Raw genomic sequence first — 11,796 nt, 5'->3', positions numbered from 1 at the left:
CAGCAAGGTCCACGTACGAACAAAGAAGACCATTGTGGAAGAAGGTCCATTAGTTTAATTAACAACTTAACGTCCTGGCTGAAGAAAAAGATAATACTTTTCACAGTGAAGGGCTTACTTCTCACGGAAACGTGACCGTACATAATTTCAGTTTTTCTTTTCACTAACAGACAAATCTCTTGCATACGAATGCGACATTGTACAGGTAACAGCTAATATAATTAGTGTGTAGGTGAGCGTAGGTGTAAAAAAAACAGAAAAGAACAGTTTTTTTTTTAAATTGCTTAATTTGCCATACTTTTATCTAGCTGATAATTGACCTGTGTCTCATTGTCAGGAGACAATATTTGCCCAGATTGGACGAGGGAACGCATCTGGCCAGCTTGAGTCCTCTTCGCTATAGTGGCGCTGACAGCAGATGCTGTATGCCGCGGTCTCACTTCACATACAGCTTGTGCTGGGAATTAGATATAATTTACAGCCAATCTAGCGCAAGTTCTACATGGAAAACACCCATCTCCCTTAGGAGACTCCACCTATCGGTAACCTAATCTACTTCGAATCGAAAAACTGGCCGCTGTTTTAGCAGATAAAGCGAGAAAAAGCAATTTAACAATTGGTTTAGAAGCGTCGCAGACGTGCAAGCGGATCCCGAGTGTGTCCAAATGTAAAACGTCATTTTGATTAGACTTTTCGAAAACGCAGTAGCTTGAAACATACTGCGGACCGAGCATTGTGACGACGATGCAAGCACTGAAAGGTTAGCTAACGTTAAGCGAATATACCTAAAACCAGAACAAGGTCAATAGAAAAAATACATTTAATCTATTATAGTCAAACTGATATGTTTTAGGTAGATTTCGTGCTAGAGTGCTCGGCCTTCACCTCTAGTTATCTGTTACGAAACGCGGTCTGAAGCATTGTAGAGATTCGAATATCAAGCCGAAGTATGTGCTTATTTATGTAGAACGTTGTTAATCGTAAATCAATGCTTAGGATACTGCCAATATATGTCAAGTAGTTCTTAAACCCCGCGCACTGTAATAGGAAACACTTGAAATCTGACTCTGAAAATGGCGCAGATGTTAAGTAAGAACATTTACCAAACAGGTCCTGAAACAGGACAGCTTGCAAGGGGCCTATTTTCATCAGGGCTCGACATGTAATGGAAATGTGCATATATGATTTTTACATGCATGCATGCATGTAGAACAGTCTCTACCTCCATGCAACATTCCGAATACTATCTGCGGGTTACCTTAAGTCACGGTTCAGTTATAAGGCTTTAGTTTTAAAAATAGAAATATAAAAGGGTGTCTCGAAATCAATCGTAACAAAACACTCGTCTGGTTGACGATGCTTTTAGTGTGGATATGAAATAATGCTATGGTGAGGTTTTACTATGAACATTATATTTTTAGAGTATAGACAATGCCATAAATAATTCTAAAGATTTACGGCGGATGGGTTTATACTGAAAGCGCTACGCTGACAATGACATGTGGGAAAAAAAATCCTTTTTCATGTCCAAAGCTTGAAAGAGCTATTCAGATGTTTTATATTGCGTGCAAATGTAAGAGGAGTTGTGTGTCTTAATAAATGCAAGCGTAATAATGGATCATTAATTGTCAGTTAAACAGAAATGAGCAACTTGCGACTGTATGAGACGCTAATAGCGTAGAGAGATGGTTTAAACGCATGAGCTTTTGCGTGCCCTGATGTATTATTGCAAAGTTCGTCCACTAATCCAGTTGAATTAACTATCGTTACAATTGGGACCTTTCTGTGTTAAGAGTTATGTGTCTGGTATTACCGCTCGACCTTTCATCGGACGGCTAAACGACTGGCTCCCAGCACGAAACGAAGCCTGTCTATGCTCACGTTCAGACCTAAACTATAAAGTGTCTCTAAGATTAGCAGACAAATACGTTACCCGTCAAGCTATCACGCGGGCACGAGGTCGAGATCTGGCATACAGAAAATCTCCCCGGAAGTGTGAATTCGCCCAATTAGCAAGTCGGTAGTGGTCTTTTTTACCTTACGGATCCTGTTGTTAGGGTCGCAAAAGACAACCCCGGGCATCATAAAAAGCTTTGAACAACATTCATAAGACGAGAATGATTAAGAAAGACCAGTCAATATCGTTCGGCACGTCTACATTTAGCTACATTTTAAATCGATGGCAATAGGAAATTATCGCGATGTATCGTTATCTGTTAGTGTGAGATCCATTACAGTGTATTTTGAGAGAAAAATCCTAGCTCTATGTAAATTGGATCCCTATGAATGTATTCGAGAACGAGAATAATCTTTTGAATATTTACAGCATCTTACCATGTTTCAATATAAAAGCAAAGAAACGCCTAACGTTAAGGTCCACTATATCTTAAACACGTTTAACTCGATTTTAAAATTCCGAGTTACGCACGTAGAGGCAATATATAATGTAAGTGAAGTCTCAGATTATTTAATTTTAACTTCTTACTCCTGCTTATAATCTGTGGTCTATGATATGCTAAAAGAAAAAAAAAAGTCTGACATTCAACTTAGTATTTAAGTACTAGGTCGTCTGGAAGCTGATTTTTTTACGTTTCCTAACAGTTGTGATCAATCTGACCATTTCGTTAAGCATTCTTGTATAGTGACGTATAGTATATAGCCTTATTGATCCAACACTTGGAGCCTAGACCACTGCACAACGTGCATCTGACTCTGAGCGAACTGGTTTACGCCGTCATCATTCGTTTTCGCGCCCATCCAGCCGAACGGTGGTCAATCGATTTCTGTTCGTCATTGGGTCTACCTACCTGCGAAAATACTTTCACAGTTAGCTGGTGCTAGTATACTAAAAGTATCTACGCTTTCCGTTGACCCCTAGGCCAATACCAGCGAGCCGATGATCAAAAATCATTACCGCCAACAGAAGTTTTTTTCACGTCTTTTTCTTCCTTTCACCCATTGTCCTTTCGCTATTTTTTGTTTTGAATCTGCGACGTACGAAGCGTCGAAGTTGGTGCACCTCTAGAGGCCACTGCCAAACTGCAAGTTAAAGAACACCGAACTTAGGAGTAATGAATAGTATCCGTTTTTGGGAACAACATCGGCTTCACAGAACGCGATACATCCGTTGATAATATGTATTGCAAATGTCAAGCCTAGAAGGTGCACCTGAAGGAGAACTTGGGCTGTTGTAGTAAGTACGGCTTAGCGTAAGGGAAAGAACACGAAGGGGTAGCGGCAACTACAGATCTTTGCTATAATCGTATATGGCTTCGCTATATCCATCTATGATTGCTGGTAAGTGTGTGTGTGTGTGCATCTATATGCATGAATGCAGAAAAAGCTACGAGTGAAGATTCCAGCTGGCTTTCACCCGAAGGATACGATAGCTCCTACTTAATGAATCCATTCGTGCCTTTTTAGCAGCGAAGCCGCTGTATGCAAGTATAGACGCGATACAAACTAGCCCGTTTTGTAGTTGACAGGTCAATAGTACGTGAGCTGTATCGTTTCGTTCGCCGCTCACACGCGAGGTTTTTTGATCGACAGATCTAGATATGACAGCCATGACAAGTGATGATCTCAATGGTGATCTTCACACGCTTTTCTACTTAAGCTTACACAATCTATGCTATTTGTTGACGCTACTTTCCAAACAACGTTTGCCAACATTTCCTTACAGCCAGATTCCTGTTTACATTAGATGAGACACGAACATTTTATTGGATTTCAGATCTGTGTGGCAGACATATTTTTCTAGGCGATATTTATTGATTCAGATTATGTTGATGGATTATTAGATATAATTTTGAAGCATGTATCAAATCTGGATTAAAACACAAATTAGGTAAGGGTGATTTTTTTCAAATTAATAAAACCCAAAACAAGAAGTGCGTACATTTAAATTACTCTGTGACCTCACGATCTGGTGGTAGGTTTTTCAAACCATTCCGATTTCTTTGCCTCAACTATTTGGTGCATTGCTAGCTCAGAGCTTGTACATTACGAACTGACTTAAATATACGGAGGCTTTCCGTTCACAAGGGTGTGAATTCTTTTTTGTCTTTTGTGTCATGTATATTTTTTGAATTTCTTTAATTTTTCTAGTACTTGAACTAAGTATCTCAGGGAAACTCACAACAGCGGTGCTCGCCAAAAAAGTTAGCTGGAAATAAAGCAGACATAAGCAAAAACAAAGCTCTTCGTGCACAAGGGCTATTTAGGTCTATTTCAATGCATATACGGAAGCCTAGCATACTAAATTTTTTATTCGTGCAAGGGAGTAATCGACTTCAATAATACTAGCCGTAGTAGACCTAAATAGTTTTGCATCCTTTGTATTCTCATACTAATAGCTTGTAAAATAATGGCTTCTAGCATTCAAAAAACAATCACATTTAGTGCTATAAAACCCCTCAACAATGTGTTATAAGATAGCGTTATAAAACACTGCATGGGGTTTTGCACCGTGAGCCATCGCATATTTAAAATGAGAAATCTACTGGATATGGCGCCAAAAATTTGAATATCTCGAGTGTTACGTCGGGTATCGCTGTGGCGTATTCCATCAAACGGAAATGAAGTATGTATGATAGTCATGACAAGTGATGATCTTACTGTGGCCCCGATGGTGATCTTCGCACGCTTTTCTACTTAAGCTTACACAATTTATGCTATTTGTTGACGCTACTTCCCAAACAACATTTGCCAACATTTCCTTACAGCCAGATTACCGCCTGTACTCACACTGCACCATTACGAGGATTCGTCAGCTAACTTGAAACTGTCCTGGCTAGTCATTTATGATAACATGCACACGTCCGTTTGCCGTCTCTAATAGTAAATTAAAGTCTGTTTTTTGAAAAAAAAAACACAACAAACCCATCATGGTGGAAAACGTAACGTCTTTTTCGTAATTCGAGCAAACCACAAGCCATTATCTAATTTCCTCACGTTGGACGAACCCCCACTAAAATTAAACACTTTGTTTTTTGCTTGAAGTTGATATTCTACGTTATTGCCAGTTTTCACGTGGCTTCTAAAAAAATTGAGAAAGACTTGCATGAGGCAAACCGGAGGACCCGTAAGAGGGCTTCACACATAAAAGGTTCAGAAGTGCATTTTTGATACACTTGGATTCTTGATAAGCAAGTAAGCGCCCGTCTTAAAAAGGAATATATCAATTGTCAGTTGGACTATCTATGTAAGTTCCAATGAGTCGTCTCTTTTAGACCTTGGCGTCTTTTTGAATTTCTTGGCCATTTTAGGTCTTTATATTTTCGAGATTTTCATCAACTCGAAATTTAGCTCTCATGGATTTTTTTGTATGTAGCATACAGCTACGCCTTAACGAGCTCAAACCTGTCAATACCGGTCGAGGCGCTACTAAAAAGTTGCGGATTCAAGAAAAAATAGTTTAAAAATGATTAGTGAGTGATTGAGATCCAGAATGTAAGGCTGCAATCCCGGTGACTGGTCGTTATACTGAATACACATGACCGTCAGAATTGACATTATTAGCGCGTATTAGGAACTCCATTGAAATACTCGCTTTAATTTAGACACAGCCTCAGAAACGAGGCATACAAAGTACCATATTGGATGCCTTACTCTGTATATTTTTATTTTTAAACATTTATGAATACACATCGCTGTGAACGCACATCGTACAGTCTTTGATAATATATAGTTAGTTAGTTGGCGTAAAAGTAAGAACGTTGAAGCAGGAAAGGAAGGTTTTGTTATCTTTTATTGCTTGCAAGAATTTAGTGCGCTCCGCTCTAAATCTGTGCCGTCATTTTCGCTACCATCATCTAAAATAATTAAGGCAAAAGGATTAAACAGACAACATTGATATGGCTCCTATTGATTGTCTAAACAGAACAAAATTGTTCGAACTTCCGACGCGTGGAAGCTCTACTCCCTCCTTGTCCTCATATTAGCCCAACTCAAGTACCTATCTAAGTCTTGCTATCTGTTCTTCCTCTGGATTTCAGGGAGAAAAGATGTTTCGGCGAGTGTTAGATCCCTGAGGGATGCCGCTTAACAGTCGCCCCTCCCGAGGGGGCAATCACTGCTATAGAGAAAAAAGCAATACCTCAACACTCGGAAGCCTTCTAATTGTACGCCTGAAAGGTTTGTTCCTCCTCCTTTTTCTTGCGGATATCGACCTATACCCGCCCAGGATGATCAAATCCGGTTTTAATTATCAAAAATACTTACCTTGACAACAATCGTCTGTAGAACACGACAACATTTCGGCTTGAAATTAGGTTTGCGCATTTGTGAAAAACTTAGCAGAAGCTTTTAAAAAACATCAGTAACTTGTTGAATGATGCAAAATGTAGGAAGAAGGGTTCTAAAAAAAACAAGCCGTATATATTACTCATATGACGGGGTAAATCTATCGGAGAGCTATTAAGGAACAGTTTGCCTGGTGATAGAGTACTGCTTGCTGTACAACAAGCGAGCAAGGCTGCTTTATAGGTTCTATTTTTTCATAATAATTTATTAAGCAGTATCTAGGCTATTAGTTCTGTCAAGCGACGACATAGACAAGCGAGTAATACATTATGTATAGCCTTCTAAACACCATGGATCATCTTAATTCGGGTAATAGCACCAATTATTACCGAATCTTGATTAATAGCGCTAAGCTTATTTAAAGGATCCGTATATATTGTGCATGTGGGTGCGCCCTTTCCGGATAACTGATATTTGTAATTCTAAGAATCAGTCGTAAGTGGTACGAAGATGCCATCTTTTGTATCAACATCATAAGGAGGGACCCACATGATAATATGCCGCAAAACACTCACCTCCTTGTAGGCGAGATTTATTTTTCTTCTTCTCCTTAACCTACTTTCACTCTGTCCCCATTAAGGAAACTCACTGTGAATAGTTGCGGGCTCGTGTTAAAAACGGATGATGAAGGATTTTGACGCAGTTCCGTGTAAAGCAACAAAGAAGGTCTCGGTTAGATTTAGCCTAATTGGTCGCTTCTGGCCAGGCCGAATGCTACCTGTCAGGACACAAAACACAAAAAAGGCAGTAGATATTGCTCGATCGTTCCGTACAGACGAACCTTCGATTGGCGTGGAAGTAACATTCTACGATCTCCTTCAATTAACAACAATAACTAAAGCTAGATTAGGTCAAGATAAGATAGCATTTCCATCGAAAGCAGTAACTTATATGCAAACAAATAAGTTATCGTGAGCATAACTTAGAAAGCAAAGCCGGCGTAAGTGTGCAGACTAAGCGTTCAAGTACTACGTGGATGCATGCTGAGCTATCAAAACTCCCACCGTAGAATTTAAGATGCTAATAGCGACTGTTTCCATGGGCAACATTATCTCCTCGTCGAATTTGCTGACGACTTGTTTAAAGATAATGAAACCAGTCACAAAGGCGTTCAATCTCAAGGGGTCTCTAGCTTCACAAAGCATCCACATGCGAAAAAACTATGAAGTTTTGCAAATAGAGGCTCCGATATAGTAACGTTTCCTGCATCCACGTATTATGACGTTAATACCGAAGTTGATTTATTTATGCTTAAACCCGCTATATTATCGTAATATATTTAAGTGGGCACGTGTTATTAAGCTTACATATGCATTTCTGAAAAGCCTTTTGTCAGTCGAACTTTTTGTTAAGAAACACTTGGTAATGCCTCCAGACCTAGGAATCACCTTTTGTAACTGCTCAAACATTCTACTGTATTCGGTTTATTGTCGCGCATCTATACAATAAATTCGAGGCGAAGACGGCCATTTTCCACTTAGCTCCATGCTCAAACGCTATGGGCGTGTACGGTATTTTTAGAGGTCGGATTGTTATATAGGTCAGTAAAGTGAGAAGTTCAGCGCATCTATTCCTACGTACGCTTGTAGACTCTTTAATAGAATGACGAATTTTTGATTTCTACTTTAAAATGCTCGCTCGATAGCGGAAATGTAGCACTAAGTGACGGTATCAGGAAAGATTTGCTAGTAACATACAAGCGTAGAAAAAGACGTGTTTTGTTATTAAAAATATACCCAAGGATGTGAAGTTACTATGAGGATTGAAAAACAGCCATTGCGTTTTTGTTCGTGGCGTTTTTTTTGTGTTAGTGTAACAGAAGGCCTAGGGTTAAACTCAGCGACTGCATTGGGCTCCGGTTGCTACTGCGGCTCCGACCACTGATCATTGCTGAGCGAATGGAACCTAGTCTCACTATCGTATTTAAAGTATTATGCCGTTATTGTAGAATATTTGCCTTAAATTGGGTATAAGAATTTTTGCGTAGCCTACGCTCCCGCCGGCCAATAATGCAATTAACAGAAAACTAAATAGAATCTGCTGCCCCTTGCGAAACAGCCGACCGTTCTCTGATTAATCAATCGTTTATATTTTAAAGCTTAGCTTGGGTGGGGTACGTTTTTCAGGGTTGCCGTATGCTGGTATCTATACTACATAAGTGTATATGAGTCATCACAGTGTGGCAATGCTATGCTAATGAAATTAATGCAGAAAATCGACCACCAGCTAGGACAAATGTTTTCAACACAGCTTCATATTTAGGGAAGATTCAATGAACTTCGTTTTTCATTTCAGTCTATATCTCCGTGCGCGTGCGTTTCCGGGCATGCTTTTAACTTTTCCATTAGTCACCGACTGGTTCAGCTTCGAACACGCATATATATAGAGATCGCTTTGACAAGAAATGTATATACATAGATTTTTTTAGCTCCTTCCCTATGCTTTGCTATCGTAAAATGTGCTAACGTTACGGTCAATATCGAGACGTCAGGTGATTCGTTTTTGGGATGCCTACATAAGTGATGGTAAACGAGAGCGAGAGCCCCCAGCTGCCTACCAGGCAGACTGGAAATCGCTGGCAGATGTGGTTCGAGCGAAATTTTAATGCAATCAGAGTGCGTTGAGAAACTTTTAGCCTTCTCTGTGATTTGCTGGCAGAGCTGTGTACCATGCTACTAACGTTGACTTGACAGATTTAGATCCATAACATTTTGAGGAAGTGAAGACTGTATGTTTTAACATCATTGTTTTTTTTTTTAAGACAATTTAGTAACTGTAACATTTCTAGTATTCACAGCCTCCTCCGATGCAATACTATATGGCAACACAGGTCACCTAATACGTATGGTTATTTTTAGAGAGTGCGTAATCTTGAGGCAGTTCAGACAAATGATCTATTTACTAAACCAGCGCTTCAGGACGTTGCGGAACACCACATCTTGAAAAAGGCTTATGTGACATATGGTCGGCTTGAGTTACGTTTTCGTATTTCGATGAATACGTGACTTTGTAGTTTTGTCATTTCGAACAGAACGATTAATTAACGGTACAACACGCACATCGAGCTATCGCTGTTTGGATATCGTTTTCAATCTATACCAACCACAAAATGGCGATGTTGTGTAAATTGTAAGTGAAGAAGATGTACAGCTCTAATTCCGGCTCCATTGGCCTACGATAGGTTATACAGGTCGTTAAAGCACGAACAAAGATCTCAGTTGGCCCAATATTCTGTCCTTTTTTCTGGTCCAACGGTCCTTTCGTGGCACGTGTTGGGTCAATACCATTAATTTGCAAAACTTTTTCTTGACCCTAATACTGCATGTATATTCGAACCGAAGCTATCCGTACTAGCTACTCTGTGCCTAATTCGATAGTACATAGAAGTTACGTTCAAGTCAAAATGACTGCGTTCGATCTTCGGCAGCTGTGCTCCAAGTTTTCCTAGACGTATCGTTTCGCCAGCAGTGATTAGTCCTTCCTGTGAGTATTAGCACTGAACACCGTCAGCCCTTAGTAAAAAAAAAAGATCTAAACGTTACCTTCGAAAGAAATAGGTTTGTACGTTTGCTGGATTTCAGTAGATATCCTCATAAACCTTGAGTATATTAGTTTCGTACAGACAAAGAAATTTCCGCTACGTTCAAAGGGTTTACGACCATAGAATGCACACGTAGTTGTGAAATATGGAGAGTGATAAAACGAAGAGCTATTACATGTTTAATGACATTTTCCCAATTACATCATAACTCAATATTTCCATAAAGATACTCTCCCTTGATTTCAACGGCATCTGTGTGTTCCGCCTCTGCGGCTGCCAGGGAGAATGGCAGTTTCTAGGCTCCTGATGCGCAGTGCGGAGACAACAATGACGCCACGAGCAAGCTGTAGGTCGATAACAACTAAAGGTACTTTATCAAAGTAATCTCCTGCCGCGTCCACCCAGCACCTAACACACACTACAGAGAGAGGTACTACTATACTTTCGAGGTAATCGGGATCAGAATAAGCCAAGACCCCTCAGTCTTCTCTGGAACGGACTGTTTTGCGTCTACCTCTAGCCCGCATAAAAAAATAAACTCATCGAGCTGACGATAATCACTTTTCCATTCGCGAATCTAGGTAATCGTGCTACGAAGTGACGATAGGCCGGGTAAGGATACGATTTTTGTGCCACTATGTGCCGTGTTGATGTAAAAATCCCTTGAAGTGGTACGAAATATCGATGCTGGGAAAGCAAATAAAGAGGCGTCTTCCTTCTACACGGTTCTACACATACAAAACGACACGCCATTCGATAATTGTTGGAACATGCTGATTGATATTAGTTCTAACAGCATTTCTAGAGTAAACTGATAAAAAGGGTTAAGTAAAATCAGCTACATAGCTACTGGCATATAAACTATAAATGTGTGTGCAAGAAATACGTTTCTAATTGGAACATAATGTGATCGCAGCCAAGAAATTCATTGAAGACAATCACGATAAACAGCGGCCGTAAACGTTTGGACAACTGTATATCTCAATTGAACGTTGTTACGTTAATTTAAGATCTCTTTGGCTATTTTTTAGATTTTAGTTGGAAGGGTGCACGTCTAAATGACTTTATAATCTCTAGTCAACTCGGCAATATGGCATAGAAGACAAACGTATATGACAAAATATCATTCGGAAGTGTGTCGAGCGGCTAACTTATATGACTATTTTGAATTTTACCTCCGGTAATGCCGTTAAACATCGCATCAGACAGTGAGTTCCTAACTTGCAGCCTACATCTTGTGCCGTCTTATTGATCAGATATTATGTTCTCTGCATAATTAATTGATTAACCTAAACATAGTAAACGATCTACTTCTCGTTGCCTTTTGTGCTAACCAAGAGTCTGGTTAGCCATTACTTATTTTGTGCCCTTAAATATGAAACGCCGACCGGAGAATGTTGGTGAGGCTCGGCCGAAAAGATTGGGCAGAACATTTGAGTGCCGGGCGTAAGACTGCTAATAGCCGGGCGACCAGATGGTGTCGATGTATGTATGTGCATGTGACATACGTTCTGATCGCAGTTCGACTCATGCTTTATGGTAGAGTTTTTAAAACATCTCTACAAACTAGGGCAGAGCCGGAACCCCCGAAATGCTTTTCCTGCCTATTTAAATTAAAGGAAGAAAGGTGTGCGCTAATGGCAGACGTTGCAAGACCTAAAGGTCAAAGTCAGTCTCCCTAACCAAGACAGAACGCACAGCAGAGCGGCTTAGCCATTTCCACAAACTTCAATAGGAGTAAATTTTATGCTGAATTAGTCATTCTTGTGCAAACTTTTCTGCCGTAAGGGCTTGCTTTGCTGATTCCACCTCACGAAGAGCTAAGGGCGGTACCGATGCGGGGGGGGGGCGTTTGAAAGTGGAATGTCAACAGTTTAGATCGCTTTAGGGGCGCAAACCTTCCACACTATGCCATCCTTTCAGAGGCGATGACTGAATGTCAACTTGTATAC

At 40.1% G+C, this 11,796-nt stretch overlaps 1 protein-coding gene across 2 annotated transcripts in view; it reads left to right on the top strand.

Annotated features, from left to right (window-relative positions):
- LOC111244815 (voltage-dependent calcium channel type A subunit alpha-1-like) overlaps positions 1-11,796 on the top strand; it is a 190,395-nt gene that overhangs the window by 14,048 nt on the left and 164,551 nt on the right. For both annotated transcript variants that reach the window (XM_086974621.1, XM_086974619.1), the window contains one exon: positions 5,997-6,135. The gene's annotated coding sequence lies outside the window, so the exon portion shown is untranslated. The remainder of the gene's footprint in view (positions 1-5,996; positions 6,136-11,796) is intronic.

The sequence above is a fragment of the Varroa destructor genome, unplaced genomic scaffold (assembly GCF_002443255.2).
Source record: "Varroa destructor unplaced genomic scaffold, Vdes_3.0 BEIS01000001.1, whole genome shotgun sequence".
In the NCBI taxonomy this organism is placed as follows: Eukaryota; Metazoa; Arthropoda; class Arachnida; order Mesostigmata; family Varroidae; genus Varroa; species Varroa destructor.
This window is presented reverse-complemented; position numbering and strand designations above follow the sequence as displayed.